Here is an 18,094-nt window from a genome sequence, read left to right on the forward strand (position 1 = left end):
GGGGTATAGTGATTGCTTTTTGTTATTGTTTTGAAAACGACTGCTAAAGTTGAAAAAACAAACTGGATAAATTATTCTGCCATGAAATAATCCATAATAGAAAAAGTTGACGCCCATCGGTAGTGGCTAGTCGAAATTCGTATTCTATCAAGCAAAGAGCCAAAATATGGTGATTGCTACTTTCTTGCAATGTTTGGTTCCGGTACTATCCATTGTGGGCTTTATGTCGACTATAGATCCCTTAGAGTTGTCACAACACTATATGAATCATTTAAATGAACTCTTCAAAGATTTATTACGTCATAATATAAAAGAACAACAACAACGTTTATTTGAAGGTATTCCTTCCGATCACTTGATATTCTTGCGTCTGTATCAAGAATGGAAAAATAACTTTAGAAATGAGGAATTGGTTTTTGATTTTAATATAATTTCATTTTGAATGGCCTGTTGGAACAGGACTGCAATATCCGTACTCAATTGGTTGGATCCTTAAGATCATCACAATTAATATATAGCAAAGTTGATCTTAGTATGCATTATATAAATCTCAAATCGAATTGTTCTGTCATTAAAGCCGCCCGTGTTGGTGGGATGTATCCTAATATATGCGTATTGGATTCTAAGGTTAATCGTATTAAATCGCCCTGCAGAAGAGAAATGGTTTTACATCCAAATTCTGTTTTGCGACATAGGATTTATGTGTTCGTTGAATTCTGGTTCACCGTGGATAGTGTACGGAAAAGAAAAAAATGGTTCCAGTTGTAATGGTGTCGAATGTAATACTGTTGTGACGCCCATTACTACAGTTGATTTGTTTGCAGGTGAGTTTAGTAGACTAATAATAATATCCGAGGAAAATTTGTCGTGTGCACCCTGTAGTAAAGCTACCTAATTAAAGAAGAAGCACACACAACAGGTGGCAACAGTAAGAAAAAGGGATTTTTTTGTATTTGGAAAGAAGAAGTAGAAATGAAAACAAAAACAAAAACAAATAGATTTAGAAAAAAATTTGTATATAGGCAAACAAATTGCTGAACAATTTGTTAAATTTGGGAAGCCATATTGGCAACCGAGGTTTCTCGGTATCAATAAAACAAAATGTCGTTCCTTTTTTGATTTTTGCTCGGAGAGAAGAAGAAGGTTGAGTCTGTGGCCTCGTCAGAAGAAGAAAAACTTAAATTTTTGATTTGTATTTATAAATAAAATAAATTTTATTTACAAAAATTTTAAACTTAAAGCTAAACTTAAAACTAAAACTTAAAATATAAAAATAAAATAAAGAACCACAAAATATACAAACCTGCAAGTCACTCAACACCGACTCCATCCAACGAGGGAGAAGCTGTTTTCCAGCACCACCACGCCTGGGGTGCTCTGGTATAAGTTTTGGTTTTTCCGACCTTCTGTGAGTTTGCACCCGGACGACAAGACGGACCGGACGAGTGTCCTTTTTAAATAATTTTCTATAAAAAAGGAAAGGTTAGACTAAATAAATATATATATCATTCATCGTATCGAATCCATTCCGTTTGCGTTTTTTTTTTTTTCAAACGTGCGCGAACAGGGTTGAGCTCAGGCCTCTTACAAAGTAACGCGTGATTTTGAGATCTCAGGTGGTCTTAGCCATATATATTTATAACAAAAAACCTGTGGAAAACAAGCAAAATTACTTAAAAGGTGTGTTAACTTAAAATATATTTCAATTACTTACCTGGTTTACCCGAACGGACCCTAATACGGACGGACAGGAAAGCCTCATCCGCCAAAAGAACTCTTCCCGCTCTATAATTGCCTCCCGTAAACCAGCTAGTTGCCGCAGAAAAAGAATTGCCAGATCCGGTTTATCCCCGAGCGAAATTATCAACTTTTGAAACACAAACATAAATTTGAGTGCATATAGTTAAACCTCAATCCAAACCTAAAACTAAAGCTAAATTTAAATCTAAAACTAAAGCTAAATTTAAATCTAAACCTAAAGCTAAATTTAAATCTAAAACTAAAGCTAAATTTAAATTCTAAATTTAAACCTAAATCCAAACCTAAAACTAAAGCTAAATTTAAATCTAAACCTAAAGCTAAATTTAAATTTAAACCTAAAACTAAAGCTAAATCTAAATTTTAAAACTTAAATTTAAACCTAAATCTAAAACTAAAGCTAAATTTAAATTCTAAATTTAAAGCCTAAATCTGAAACTAAATATAAATTGTAAAGCCTAGATCTGAACTTAAAAATTAAAATTAAAACTAAACTAAATTTTAAATCTAATATTGTTAAAGTTTGTTTGAGAATAATTTCGATAATAAAATCCAACATTTATAATGTTTAAATGAAATTTTTAAAAGTCTTAAACAATTAAAATGATCGGTTAAACAATATAAGCGGCGGTAAGTAGGGAAAGGAACGTTTGCAGGGTAAATTTTGGGACATCCCTAATATTAGGATGTCATGGCGGGATTATCCAATCCCGAGTGGGAGGGTTTTACCTGGCACAACATCTGCCAGCCATAATAGTTCGTAGGTACATTTCATCAGGGAGACAGACAGAAACCTACTCGGTGCCCCTTTATATTTTTATTTCGTTTATTTCTTTAGCTGGTATGATTTTTTTTTATGTGTGTGTGTAGATGTCTAGAGTGGTAGCAAGAACCACCCCCATCCGGCGAGCTCCAAGCCCGGCAAACGCGGGCATACCAGCGCCGCTACTACTCTGGCAGCACCAGTTTGCTTCGTTTTGTTTTGGTATGGTTATACCATACCAAACATATACAACCACTACACTACAAATTTTAATTAGTTAAACAACTATGTACGTAAAATTCATAATTATTCTGACTCACCTTTAATCTGTTAAAATATTTTTGTACAGGATGTAGGTATGAAACCAGCAGCTAACTATCCATTCTCCTTCTCTCAATCTATATATAAAAGGCTTGCGTGACTGATTGACTGACTGATTCATCATCGCCCAGCCCAAACCGTTAAAGCTAGAATCATGAAATTTTGGTTATAGGTTCCTTTGGCATTGTATAGATCCACTAAGAAGGGATTACGTTTAGGGGAAGAAATGGGTAAAAAAGGATAAAATTAGTATCCTTTATATCTCCTAAAGGAGCAAAGATATAAATAAAATTCCAAATGTATCCTCTATTATACAAAAAAATAATTGATAGGTGTCTGGTACTTTTTTTAAAAATCTAGACTTTATAGAGCTAAAAGGATTAAAACTGTCCCCATAGAACCTTCTCTTAACCTATTTATGTTCGAAACAAATGACCATGCAAATAAAACTTTAAATTTATCTATATATATAAAAATGAATGTGTGTTTATTTGTTTGTGGGTTTGTTTGTTTGTTTGTTTGTTTGTTTGTTTGGACCGATTTTCTTAAAATTTTTACAGTGCCTTCCTGTATGCCTGGAAGGAACTATAGGCTACTTTTAATTTTTAAATTTTAAGTAGGCGAGGTGCCACGCCCACATCCAAATTAAGAATTAAAAGTTGCATATCTCAGAAACTACAACAGCTATAGTCCTCAAATTTTGTATGGACAACTTTGATATACATATGAACATATGGGGAAAAAATGGGCGGCCTAGCTATAGTGGGCGTGACACCTCCCATATAAAAAATTTTAAATTAGTATATCTGAGAAAATATAACAGTTAGAGTCCTCAAATTTTTTCGGAGCTACTTTAGTATCAACATGAATATTTAGGACAAAAAATGGGCGGACTAGCAATAGGGGGCGAGGCACCTCCCATATGAAATAAATAAAAAATCGTTTATCTGGGAAACAATTAGAGCTAGAATCTTCAAATTTTGCACAAAGAACTTTAACATCCACGTGACATTCATTAGGGGGGCTTGGCACCTCCCATATAAATTAAATGCAAAAATTCGAATATCTGAGAAACTATTAGAGCTAAATTCCTTAAATTTTGAACGAACAAATTTTGCATCATGTGAATATTTGGGTCATAAATTGGCGGACTAGCAATAGGGGGCGTGGCACCCCCATATTAATTAAAAAAAAAATCGTTTATCTGGGAAGCAATTAGAGTTATAATCTTAAATTTTGCACGAAGAACTTTAACGTCCATTTAAACATTTCAGAGAAAAATGGGAGGACTTTCAATAGGGATCTTGGAACCTCTCATATGAATAAAATACAAAAAATCGTATATCTGATAAACTATTGGAGCTAAAATCCGCGAATTTTACACGAACAACTTTAGCATAAATGTGAATTTTTGAGTAATAAATTAGCGGACAAGCAATTCTTTTATGTGGGAAAATATTAGAGCTAGAATCTTCAAATTTTACACGAAAGATTTTAACATCGATGTGAACATTTTGGGGAAAAATGGGTGGACTTTCATTGCTTTAAAAACAAAAATTTATATACATATCTGTGAAACTATTTGACCTAAAATACTAAAATTTTGCACGATCAATTCTAATATCAATGTGAACATTTAGGTAATAAATTGGCGGCCTAGGAAATTATTAGAGTTAGAATCCTCAAATTTTGCACGAAGAACATTGACTTCTATATGAACATTTGGGTAATAAATTGGCAGACTAGCATTAGGGGACGGAGTACCTCCCATATGAATTAAATACAGAAATATATATATGAGAAACTATTACAGCTAGAATCCTCAAATTTTGCACGATGAACTTTGACATTCATGTGAACATATGGGGAAAACAGCGGACTTTCAATTATGGCTTGGCACCTTCCACATGAATTAAATACAAATATTCGTATATTTGGGAAACTATTAGATTATTAAAATTGTTCATAGGTTACATTAATATTCAAATTGACGTTTGGAAAAAATTCACGAACTAGCAATAGTTGGCGAGGCATCTCCCATGAGGTAAACACAAAAAAAAACAGCTAGAATCTTTAAAAATCGTAGAGTGAGTTTTTTATTTATATTGTTTTTAGGGTAGCAAAGCACACTGGGTATAGCTAGTCCTATTATAATTACAGTCTATTAGAAATCCTTTCGGTACTTTTTAGAAATTCGGGTAATGAAGGGATGAAAACGGTGTCTAAAATTGGCTTGCTGCCCGCTACTTCGTTAGCGATAAATTTTTGCCATTAATTAAATTTTGAAAACAACACATTAAACGATTTTTTAATTAATATGGAATATACATATGTAAATAATTTTCACATATGTAATTACTGAAGTTTTGTATTCTCAAAATATCATACAATTTATTAAACTTATTTTTATCACTTCATATCACCTTTTTACTCTAATTTAAATAAATTAATTTTCATCAACATCCGAGATTTTGGATTAACAGGACAGAGCTACGTGCAACTTTGTGGCTTTGCCTCCGTAAAAATACATACCTAAAACTAAAACGGCCCTAACTAAAAAAAATTCAAAATCGACATTTTAATTTTCTGATGCCAAATGTTCAAAAGGGCCCTATCTTCAAAAGCAGTTTTATATAAAGGCTAAAAGACGTAACTAATCATTTGTAAATACAAATTGTAAATTGTCAAAACAACTGAGAAATTTACCGTTAAAAAATGTCTTTTGAAGAAAACCAAATCGCGCTGATTGAAACTAAGGTTAGGTTAGGTTAGGTTAGGTTAGGTTGATAGGAGGATGTATACTACATCAAATCCGAAGAAATACACCTAGGCCACTATCGGGCCTGTTGTGCGCTCCAATTCAAAAAAAAAAAAAAAAAAAATTGTTCACTGAATGTATTATTTTTCCATGTTTAGAAACTCAGTTTCCTGGACGTAATTCCTAAGAATCTTCCAATCGGTGTTGGTTAAGAATGTTATTTCCGGAATAACATCACTTCCAAGATACTTGGATCTAACTTCGACGAATGCCTGACAATGGCAAAGAAAGTGCTCCAGAGTTTCACTGTCCTCTCCACATGCTCTACATTCGTCTGAATTCGCACGTCCAATTTTGTATAGATGTGCTCGTAATCCTGTGTGTCCACTGAGAATACGTACCATCATACTAACCTCAGACTTGCTCATTTTGAGAAGATTTCTCGTCTTGCTCTCATCAGGGTTACCCCATAGAATCTTTGTGGTTCTACCCACCGTTTCATTATTCCAAGAGGCCTTATGGGATTCTCTCATCCATATTTTTAATTCAGCTTTTGTTGCGTCGAATGGTTTTGCGTTTGTCAGGTTAACTACATCGAGCTCCCTTCCCTTTAAAGCTATTACATTCGCCCTTTCGTTGCCGATTACTCCCGAGTGGCCTGGTACCCATATGATGTGAACCTTACCTCTGGGAGACTATTCAGTTAAAGCTTTCTTACAATCCAATACGGTCTTAGATTTAATTCTATCACCTGATATCGCACAAATTGCCTTCTGGCTGTCGGTAAATATATTAAGCCCTGTGGGCGCCATATTTATTCTAATCCAATTTACACATTCCGTTATTGCTCGTACTTCTGCCTGGAAGCTTGTGTTATGATTAGGTAAATGGTGGTATATTTCTGTTTCTGGGTCTTCAATATAAAACCCCAGACCCACTTTGTCCCCTAATTTAGAGCCATCCGTGTAGCAACGGATTCCTACTGGTATTTGCTCTAATGTTCCGCTGGACCAAGACATTCTATCTGGGATTTGCGTTTCAAAGTTTCCGACATATTCAGTGTCTGGTATGCGATCAGGCACGTCCGATGAATGTGTATAACCTTCCAATGTGTCCAGTATACATTGATGACGTGTCCTATAACCGTTTTTGGCCAGTTCGCCTAAAGTAAAGATCCGTTCGGCTGTAAGCGCCGCCTCATATCTTATATATGTTTCAATGGGTGGAATATCTAGCAACGTTTCCAGAGCCTTGGTTGAAGTAGTACACATGGCACCACTTATACCCAAGCAGCATGTACGCTGAACTCCCTGTAGTAGTTTGATATTACACTTTTTGTCCAAAGCAGTCCACCAGATTATTGAAGCATAAGCTAGAATTGGTCTAATTACACTTTTATAAAGCCAATTTGTCATAGTAGGACTAAGACCCCATTTCATGCCTATGGTTCTCCTACATATCGCCCAGCATCGATGTGCCTTGTTGATCCTATCTTTATGTGGTGTCTCCATTTTAATTTCCGGTCAAGTATTACACCTAAGTACTTAACTTGTCTGTCACCGGTATCTTCTTGCCCAAGAAGCAAGGTTCAGTATATGTAGAAATTTTTGTCTTTCTTGTGAAAAGACAGATTTCCGTCTTCGCCGGGTTAACATTGAGGCCTCTCGGTTGAGCCCAGCTCAAGGCCGTATTCAGAGCCTCCTCAGCTCTTCTACACAAGTAATTTGGATCCTTTCCCTTTAAAAGTATTACGACATCGTCTGCATAGCAGACAGGTCTAAGTCCTTTCTCGGTTAGGGTCCTTAGGAGGCTATTAATCGTGGTGACCCAGAGTAAAGGTGACAAAATGCCACCCTGTGGTATACCGCGAAATACCTTTTTCCTGATGGTTATATCGTACATCTCGCAGCTTATCCATCTGTTCCTTAGCATGTAGTTGATCCAGTTACGGAGCACCCGGTCAACATAAAACTGGTCTAGGGATTGGATAAGGGTATCAGTGTGCACGTTATTGAAAGCGCCTTCGATGTCAATGCATACTGCCAGTGTATACAGTTTGCTATCGAAAGATTCACCTATGTAGTGGACAACTTCATTTAAAGCGGTTTCCACCGATCGTCCCTTTACATAAGCATGCTGCTTATATTTAAGGTCATTGTATGGTATGCTGCTTTTAACCATGCTATCGACTATCCGTTCTAAGGTTTTAAGTAGGAAGGACGTAAGACTTATCGGTCGATAGGACTTAGGTGTCGCATAGCTAGGTTTCCCTGGTTTGGGTATAAATATTACCCTTGCATCCTGCCATTTAACTGGGGTATATGCCAATTTTAAGCATGCAGTGAATATCTGTGACAGATGTACGGAAACCAGTCCCGCCTCCCGCCTCTGCAAAAGTGCCGGAAAAATTCCATCCGGCCCTGCAGCTTTATAGGGAGCAAAGCTCTTGATTGCCCCTTTAACCATGTCAGTTGTAATAACTATTTCCGTGTTACCCTCCCCATCCTCCAATATCGGTTCATCTATGTTATTCGATATACCGGATGGGAAATGAGAATCCATTAGGAGTTTCATTGTCTCCTCCATATCCTCAAGCATCCTGCCCGTGTCATCGATCATAGATTCCGGTTGGACATGAGTTTTGGATAGGAATTTTTTTATCTTCGATACGTCATTTACGCTATCTACCTGTTCACAGAAAAGTTTCCAGGAGTCTCGTTTGGCTTTTCGAACGATTTTCTTATATTCACCAAGTTTATTACGATACTCATCCCAGTATACTGCGGTCTTTTTACGCCGTGCCCGGTTAAATAGTTTGCGAAGAGTCTTCCCAAGGTTCCGGATCTCCCCAGTTACCCAGGGTTTTTCCTGGGCAGATCTCCGCTCTCGCAGAGGGCAGCTGTCCTCGAACGATACAACCAGGGCACTTGTGAACGTTTCCACTTTGGCATCTATATCCTCTTATTTCGACATTGAAAAGTGTCCTGACCTAAACGGTTCTTTAGTAAGGTCCCGAACATTGTCCAATTAGTTTTAGACTTATTCCGAAACTTTATCGGCTTTGGTGGTGGCCTTAGTATTTTGAATCTTATGTACCGATGATCAGAAAAGGAGGGATCGTCCGAAACTCTCCAATCCTGAATTTCGTTTATAAGCTCTTCTGAACATATAGTTATATCTAATACTTCTTCTCTGATTCTATTGACGAAGGTAGCTTTATTACCTAAGTTCAATGTTATCAAGTCTTTAGTATTAAAGAAATCCATGAGGGCTTGTCCCCTGCGATTGGTGTTTGTACTACCCCAAGCTACATGATGCGAGTTGGCATCACAACCTATTACAATTTTCTTATTTTTCCTTTGTGCCTCTTCAACCAGTTTCATCAGATCCGACGTTGGTGGTAGTGTCGGAGAATCGAAAGGCAGGTAAATAGATGCAAGGAATATGTTGCCACGACCTTGCTTCAGCACCGTTGCATCCGATGTTGATAATCCTGTTGAGAGGAGAAAACATAAGTTCTTGTGACATAAGATACATGTTCTCGGGCGAGATCCTGTATCAGCGTAGAAAAGTTGGAAATTTACGTGATTTAATCCAGAAACCTTGTTGCGAATCGTCCAAGGTTCCTTGGATTAAAGCTATATGTATTTTACCTGTGTTGATTTTAGCCATCAGAGCGTTGGTAGCTGTCTCGCTCCGATGGAGGTTTATTTGGATAACCTCAATCATGGTCATCCATTAAACTGTCTTCCAGAGAGTTGGTGGTCACCTCCTCGCTATTTGGATTTGACTCCTCCGGATAGCCTGAAGTGGCTATTAATGCAGTGAGTACTGTTGATGGCACTGCGGTGTCCTTATCAGGCATAGGAATAGCAGTATTTTTAATAGACACATTCCCAATTCTGGAGAGCATTGCTGTTCTGTCTTCTGGCGGGTGAGTGAAATCCTCCTCGCTTTTAGGATTTGACTCCTCAACATTGCTAGTACTTGCTAATGATGCTTTGGGTACTGTCTTAGGTGTTTTAGTGTCCATGTCGGGGCCGGTTTTGACAGCCCTTTCAATCGGCGCCTTCCCAATTTTGGAAAGGGCAACTACACTTTCTTCTGGCGAGTTAATGGTAAATTCCTCGATTTTAGGATTTGACTTCTCAACGTTATCAGTAGTGGATACTGATGCTGTGGTCTTAGGTTTTTTAGTGTCCTTTTCGAGGCTTGTTGTAACAGCCCTTCCAATCGGCACCTTCCCAATTTTGAATATGACAGATTTAGAGGCGAAGTAAGCCCTACCTTTATTCTTGGCAAGACTAGCCATGGATTTCTGGTCGATACCTATTACAAATAAAGTTCCCTCAGGTTCTTCTTTCCTGTAAAAGACATCCCATTTTTCCACGGCCAGCTCAGCATTTTGACCTCCAAGAATTTCCAGTATACGTTCATCAGCCAGTTTACTGCCCCATCCTTTTATGTAGACAGTGGACTTTAGGAGCACCGGAAGCTCGCTCTTCTTTGCCAGTCCCAGCCTAGCGCCGTCCCAGGGAGGAGGGATACTTTCCACCAAGTTCTTTAGGGTGCTAACACATTGGTGAGATGCCAACCTCATCAACATCACGCCCATGCTGAACTCACAGCTCTCGCTCTCTATTGGTTGTTTGCCCTTTGAAGCGATTGCATGGTCCACTATCTTATTGTTGACCACGTCTTCTATTTTACTCTGTTGGTCTATTGGAATTTTGCCTGTCGGATTACCGGCATCGTAAACTGCATAGCAGAGATCGTCCCGGTGCCTACTTCTGGCAACTTTGGCGTAAGATGGCGACTCTTTTCCTTTTCCTCTGTCTAGCTTCCTTCCTCGTTTTTCGGGGCTTCTTTTGAGATTCCCTTACCTTCGAGGTTGATTTCGCCGACGTGTTCGTCTTCGGAATATCTGGCTTAGCGTTGTCACCCTTACTCGCAGGATTCTCACTTGAGATTCCTTTGAGTGAAGTATGGCTTGGCTTCGACTGTGTATTAGAAGACGGGGAGCTCTTTTTCTTCTTAGGTTTATTCTCAGTTGTCAACTCCTCGGGAGACCTGATCCTTTTTGCCTCAGATCTTGTGAGAGAGTCCGATTTTTCCTTTGGAGTGTCGTGGGATTGACTAACTATGATTTCCTGAAGCATCTTTTTCAACTTCCTCCTCTGTGCTCCAGAAAGTCTTTTCTTAGTAATTCAGAGTCGGAACCCTCACCTATATTTAAAGGCTGAGGTAGCTTAGAGCTCTCTCCGAGTACATCCTTCTCTTTCACAACTATATTTTTGCAAGCGGCATGCTGTACACTTGACGCATTGTCCGCCACGGAGGCCAAGGTACCCACCTCCGTAGTAGTATTCTGCTCACGATTGCAGGATGACGACGACAAGTGACTCGCGAGTAGATCAACACTTGCCGCCGGTACTGGGTTATTTAGGCCCTGCACCGTAACTTTTATCTTTTTATTTTTATTTTCCATATTTGTTGTTTTTCCAGTTTTTTGGTCCGCGGGGAATATAATATTCCCAGGTGGTGGACAATCTGCCCTCCCTCAGCTTAAGTGAAATTAAAGCTGGGAGAGGACAGATGGTCCATCCCCACCCCCTATCCGCCACCCGGGGACGCGCTCGGTAGGAAAAATCTGAAAAACTCCCCCGAGGATTGAAACTAAACTTTCCATTTTAAATAGTTTTTTGCTTCTCCTGTAGAATTTAAAAAATGTTAAATAGGGATTTTTGCTTTTTATGTGACGATATATGTATAAAAACAAATTATATTGTTTCTATCATACAACTACTTTAGAAATCTCCAACATTACCGGATGAGGAACGAAAAGGTAAAAATTATTCCCTTTGTGCAGATTTCCATTCAACTGGAACCCTGCGTGTTTAATTTTATGCCTCTAAGTCCAATTATATAGAAAAATCAGAAAGTAGAGCGTAAAAGTACCAAAAGTCCCTTCCCATTCCATATTTTATGTTTCTACGAAACGAAACAAAAAGAACCAAAAAACATTTATTTTTTAATTTATATTTCAATATTATAGAAAACTCAAAAAGCACCAGCTGAAGAACATTCATACAGATTTCCATGAACAGAACCCTGCGTGTTTAATTTTATGTTTCTGACCAATATTATTGAAAAGCTAAAAAAACACCCTTTGAAAAACTACAAAGTACCCAAAAAGTCCTCTTATATTAAAGAAAACATAAAAGGTATTCGTTGAAGAACGAAAAAGTACTTAAAGATCGCATTTAGATACTCACACACTGTGGACCCTTCATGTTCAATTTCATGTTTCTAGGTTCAATATTATAGAAAATTCAAAAAGTACCTTTTGAAGAACACTTTATCGTTCCATGTTGTATATTCTCATTAAACGTTTAATTAATACCAGTAAAGATCGAAAAAATAACCAAAAGTCTCATATTATAGTGTATAATGCCTTTAGGAAGGCCTCTTTACTGCCACTTTTTCCCGCTGCGAACTGCTGGCTGCCATGTTACCTACAACTGCTATTGAAAATAAATTAACTTTTGTCATCTCGTATTCATTAAATCCGGATTATCTACATGGCGTTGCTCTTGCGGAATGGGCTAATGGACTGTTAAAGTTGCATTTTTTGCTTTAAATGTGACATATGTAGTGATGGCTTTTTGTTATTGTTTTGAAAATGACTGCTAAGTTGAAAAAACAAACTGGACAAATTATTCTGCCATGAAATAATCCATAATAGAAAAAAGTTGACGCCCATCGGTAGTGGCTAGTCGAAATTCGTATTCTATCAAGCAAAGAGCCAAAATATGGTGATTGCTACTTTGTTGCAATGTTTGGTTCCGGTACTAACCATTGTGGGCTTTATGTCGACTATAGATCCCTTAGAGTTGTCACAACACTATATGAATCATTTAAATGAACCCTTCAAAGATTTATTGCGTCATAATATAAAAGAAGAAAAACAACGTTTATTTGAAGGTATTCCTTCCGATCACTTGATATTCTTGCGTCTGTATCAAGAATGGAAAAATAACTTTAGAAATGAGGAATTGGTTTTTGATTTTAATATAATTTCATTTTGAATGGCCTGTTGGAACAGGACTGCAATATCCGTACTCAATTGGTTGGATCCTTAAGATCATCACAATTAATATATAGCAAAGTTGATCTTAGTATGCATTATATAAATCTCAAATCTAATTGTTCTGTCATTAAAGCCGCCCTTGTTGGTGGGATGTATCCTAATATATGCGTATTGGATTCTAAGGTTAATCGTATTAAATCGCCCTGCAGAAGAGAAATGGTTTTACATCCAAATTCTGTTTTGCGACATAGGATTTATGTGTTCGTTGAATTCTGGTTCACCGTGGATAGTGTACGGAAAAGAAAAAATGGTTCCAGTTGTAATGGTGTCGAATGTAATACCGTTGTGACGCCCATTACTACAGTTGATTTGTTTGCAGGTGAGTTTAGTAGACTAATAATAATATCCGAGGAAAATTTGTCATGTGCACCCTGTAGTAAAGCTACCTAATTAAAGAAAAAGCACACACAACAGGTGGCAACAGTAAGAAAAAGGGATTTTTTTTGTATTTGGAAAGAAGAAGTAGAAATGAAAACAAAAACAAATAGATTTAGAAAAAAATTTGTATATAGGCAAACAAATTGCTGAACAATTTGTTAAATTTGGGAAGCCATATTGGCAACAGAGGTTTCTCGGTATCAATAAAACAAAATGTCGTTCCTTTTTTGATTTTTGCTCGGAGAGAAGAAGAATGTGGAGTCTGTGGCCTCGTCAGAAGAAGAAAAACTTAAATTTTTGATTTGTATTTATAAATAAAATAAATTTTATTTACAAAAATTTTAAACTTAAAGCTAAACTTAAAACTAAAACTTAAAATATAAAAATAAAATAAAGAACCACAAAATATACAAACCTGCAAGTCACTCAACACCGACTCCATCCAACGAGGGAGAAGCTGTTTTCCAGCACCACCACGCCTGGGGTGCTCTGGTATAAGTTTTGGTTTTCCGACCTTCTGTGAGTTTGCACCCGGACGACAAGACGGACCGGACGAGTGTCCTTTTTAAATAATTTTCTATAAAAAAAGGAAAGGTTAGACTAAATAAATATATATATCATTCATCGTATCGAATCCATTTCGTTTGCGTTTTTTTTTCCAAACGTGCGCGAACAGGGTTGAGCTCAGGCCTCTTACAAAGTAACGCGTGATTTTGAGATCTCAGGTGGTCTTAGCCATATATATTTATAACAAAAAACCTGTGAAAACAAGCAAATTACTTAAAAGGTGTGTTAACTTAAAATATATTTTCAATTACTTACCTGGTTTACCCGAACGGACCCTAATACGGACGGACAGGAAAGCCTCATCCGCCAAAAGAACTCTTCCCGCTCTATAATTGCCTCCCGTAAACCAGCTAGTTGCCGCAGAAAAAGAATTGCCAGATCCGGTTTATCCCCGAGCGGAATTATGAACTTTTGAAACGCAAACATAAATTTGAGTGCATATAGTTAAACCTCAATCCAAACCTAAAACTAAAGCTAAATTTAAATCTAAAACTAAAGCTAAATTTAAATCTAAACCTAAAGCTAAATTTAAATCTAAAACTAAAGCTAAAGCTAAATTTAAATTCTAAATTTAAACCTAAATCCAAACCTAAAACTAAAGCTAAATTTAAATCTAAATTTAAATTTAAACCTAAACCTAAAACTAAAGCTAAATCTAAATTTTAAAACTTAAATTTAAAACTAAATTTAAATTCTAAATTTAAAGCCTAAATCTAAAACTAAATATAAATTGTAAAGGCTAGATCTGAACTTAAAAATTAAAATTAATACTAAACTAAATTTTAAATCTAATATTGTTAAAGTTTGTTTGAGAATAATTTCGATAATAAAATCCAACATTTATAATGTTTAAATGAAATTTTTAAAAGTCTTAATCAATTAAAATGATCGGTTAAACAATATAAGCGGCGGTAAGTAGGGAAAGGAAAGTTTGCAGGGTAAATTTTGGGACCTCCCTAATATTAGGATGTCATGGCGGGATTATCCATTATCCCTCCCGAGTGGGAGGGTTTTACCTGGCACAACATCTGCCAGCCATAATAGTTCGTAGGTACATTTCATCAGGGAGACAGACAGAAACCTACTCGGTGCCCCTTTATATTTTTATTTCGTTTATTTTCTTTAGCTGGTATGATTTTTTTTATGTGTGTGTGTAGATGTCTAGAGTGGTAGCAAGAACCACCCCCATCCGGCGAGCTCCAAGCCCGGCAAACGCGGGCATACCAGCGCCGCTACCACTCTGGCAGCACCAGTTTGCTTCGTTTTGTTTTGGTATGGTTATACCATACCAAACATATACAACCACTACACTACAAATTTTAATTAGTTAAACAATTATGTACGTAAAATTCATAATTATTCTGACTCACCTTTAATCTGTTAAAATATTTTTGTACAGGATGTAGGTATGAAACCAGCAGCTAACTATCCATTCTCCTTCTCTCAATCTATATATAAAAGGCTTGCGTGACTGATTGACTGACTGATTCATCATCGCCCAGCCCAAACCGTTAAAGCTAGAATCATGAAATTTTGGTTATAGGTTCCTTTGGCATTGTATAGATCCACTAAGAAGGGATTACGTTTAGGGGAAGAAATGGGTAAAAAAGGATAAAATTAGTATCCTTTATATATCCTAAAGAAGCAAAGATATAAATAAAATTCCAAATGTATCCTCTATTATACAAAAAAATAATTGATAGGTGTCTGGTACTTTTTTAAAAATCTAGACTTTATAGAGCTAAAAGGGTAAAAACTGTCCCCATAGAACCTTCTCTTAACCTATTTATGTTCGAAACAAATGACCATGCAAATAAAACTTTAAATTTATCCTATTATAATTAAAGTCTATTAGAAATCCTTTCGGTTCTTTTTAGAAATTCGGGTAATGAAGGGATGAAAACGGTGTCTAAAATTGGCTTGCTGCCCGCTACTTTGTTAGCGACAAATTTTTGGCATTAATTAAATTTTGAAACAACACATTAAACGATTTTTTAATTAATATGGAATATACATAGTAAATAATTTTCACATATGTAATTACTGAAGTTTTGTATTCTCAAAATATCATTCAATTTATTAAACTTATTTTTATCACTTCATATCACCTTTTTACTCTAATTTAAATAAATTCATTTTCATCAACATCCGAGATTTTGGATTAACAGGACAGAGCTACGTGCAACTTTGTGGCTTTGCCTCCGTAAAAAATACATACCTAAAACTAAAACGGCCCTAACAAAAAAAAAATTCAAAATCGACATTTTCATTTTCTGATGTATTACATCAAGCCAAATGTTCAAAAGGGCCCTATCAAAAGCAGTTTTATATAAAGGCTAAAAGACATAACTAATCATTTGTAAATACCAATTGTAAATTGTCAAAACAACTGAGAAATTTACCGTTAAAAAATGTCTTTTGAAGAAAAACAAATCGCGCTGATTGAAACTAAACTTTCCATTTTAAATAGTTTTTTGCTTCTCCTGTAGAATTTAAAAAATGTTAAATAGGAATTTTTGCGTTTTATGTGACGATATATGTATAAAAACAAATTATATTGTTTCTATCATACAACTACTTTAGAAATCTCCAAAATTACCGGATGAGGAACGAAAAGGTAAAAATTATTCCCTTTGTGCAGATTTCCATCCAACTGGAACCCAGCGTGTTTAATTTTATGCCTTTAAGTCCAATTATATAGAAAAATCAGAAAGTAGAGCGAAAAAGTACCAAAAGTCCCTTCCTATAGATTTCCATTCACTCCATATTTTATGTTTCTACGAAAACGAAACAAAAAAGAACCAAAAAACACTTATTTTTTAATTTATATTTCAATATTATAGAAAACTCAAAAAGTACCAGCTGAAGAACATTCATACAGATTTCCATGAACAGAACCCTGCGTGTTTAATTTTATGTTTCTGACCAATATTATTGAAAAGCTAAAAAAACACCCTTTGAAAAACTACAAAGTACCCAAAAAGTCCTCTTATATTAAAGAAACATAAAAGGTATTCGTTTGAAGAACGAAAAAGTACTAAAAGATCGCATTTAGATACTCACACACTGTGGACCCTTCATGTTCAATTTCATGTTTCTAAGTTCAATATTATAGAAAATTCAAAAAGTAGCTTTTGAAGAACACTTTATCGTTCCATGTTGTATATTCTCATTAAACGTTTAATTAATACCAGTAAAAGATCGAAAAAGTAACCAAAAGTCTCATATTATAAATTCTCATTCACTCAGGGCTGTTTCTAAGTCTAATATTAAAACTTTTTAAATATACAGTGCTTAAATTTTTAGATCATAGATAGAAACGAAAAATGTTTAAAATCTGCTTTTAATTTCTCAAAAAAATATGTTTCAAAAAGTATTAAACTATTTTTAGAATTTGGTCTTATATAGGCCTTGTTATAAAATGCCATTATCTTATTTCGAGTGACTAAATTAATTAATTTTACAAAATTTATCACAATTGGCTCAATAAGTATGAATAAAAATAAGTTTTCCGATTTTTCCTATATGTACCAATATTTAAGAAAAGGAAATGTTTAAGTAAAAGAAATTGTATTCCAAAAATTGTAGTGAGAGCCCGTAATTACACTGAATCAAATAAGTCTCCCTACAGAATGTATTTAAAAACATAATTTGTAATATTTTCTAAAATATTTGTCCGATTTACAAAAAAATCGTTTTTTATCATCGGTAATAATGTCCTAATAAATTTTCTAATTGTAAAAATTTTAAATAATACTCTATGTTTTTGTAAATTATTTCTATAATCAAACTCAAAAAAGTCTCCGTACAGAAGAAAAACATTAAAAGGATACAGCTCTAAAATATAACGGTGCATTAAAATAAGGTGTATTCAAATTTATAATGTTGTCAGGACTGCTTTAAAGTCTTTTCATTAAATTTTTTCTTTATTTACATTTAAAATAAGTGTAGGAATAATGTCGGTACTAAAAAGCCTATTGAAATCAAAGAATTAACAATTAAAATGAGTAATGAAGGAACATTTTTTGCAAAATGTTCTCAAACTGTATCTATGCCACTGTCTTCTGTTTAATATATTGTAGAAAAGTACAAAATAGCCGGCAAATTTATAAACGTCTAAATATAGATGCCGCGGAAAATTTATTGATTTTCAGTTGGAGCGAAAATTTGAACGGATATGAGACATGATTCAGAAATTAGTGTCATGGAAATAGCCAAGAGTTGTACAAGAAGTGAAAATATACTTGCAAATGCACGAACTAGACAAAATTTTCATCATCAGAATCAATATAAGGCATGTGTTCCACCTAAGAAATTGTTTATTTCAGTAAATAATGTAAAGTAACGCTTGGAGTATCCCAAAATTACACAAACAAAACGGAATACAACTGGAAAACTA

General features: G+C 35.4%; 1 long non-coding RNA gene across 4 annotated transcripts; it reads right to left on the bottom strand.

The window, feature by feature from the left end:
* Positions 1-326: 326 nt before the first annotated feature.
* Positions 327-12,109, bottom strand: LOC119612504. Of its 4 annotated transcripts, none has more exons than XR_005232147.1 (3): positions 11,944-12,109; positions 2,842-3,039; positions 327-838 (listed from the first exon to the last, which is right to left on the bottom strand). It is a non-coding gene; the product is annotated as an uncharacterized LOC119612504 (long non-coding RNA). The 4 variants fall into 4 exon arrangements; XR_005232149.1 differs by having other exon boundaries at positions 2,842-2,988; positions 11,944-12,010; XR_005232146.1 differs by having other exon boundaries at positions 2,842-3,107; positions 11,944-11,958.
* Between the last annotated feature and the right edge of the window lie 5,985 nt (positions 12,110-18,094).

Source organism: Lucilia sericata, unplaced genomic scaffold (genome assembly GCF_015586225.1).
Source record: "Lucilia sericata isolate MDLA Ls3-8-SP2 unplaced genomic scaffold, ASM1558622v1 Contig001718F_arrow, whole genome shotgun sequence".
NCBI lineage: Eukaryota > Metazoa > Arthropoda > Insecta > Diptera > Calliphoridae > Lucilia > Lucilia sericata.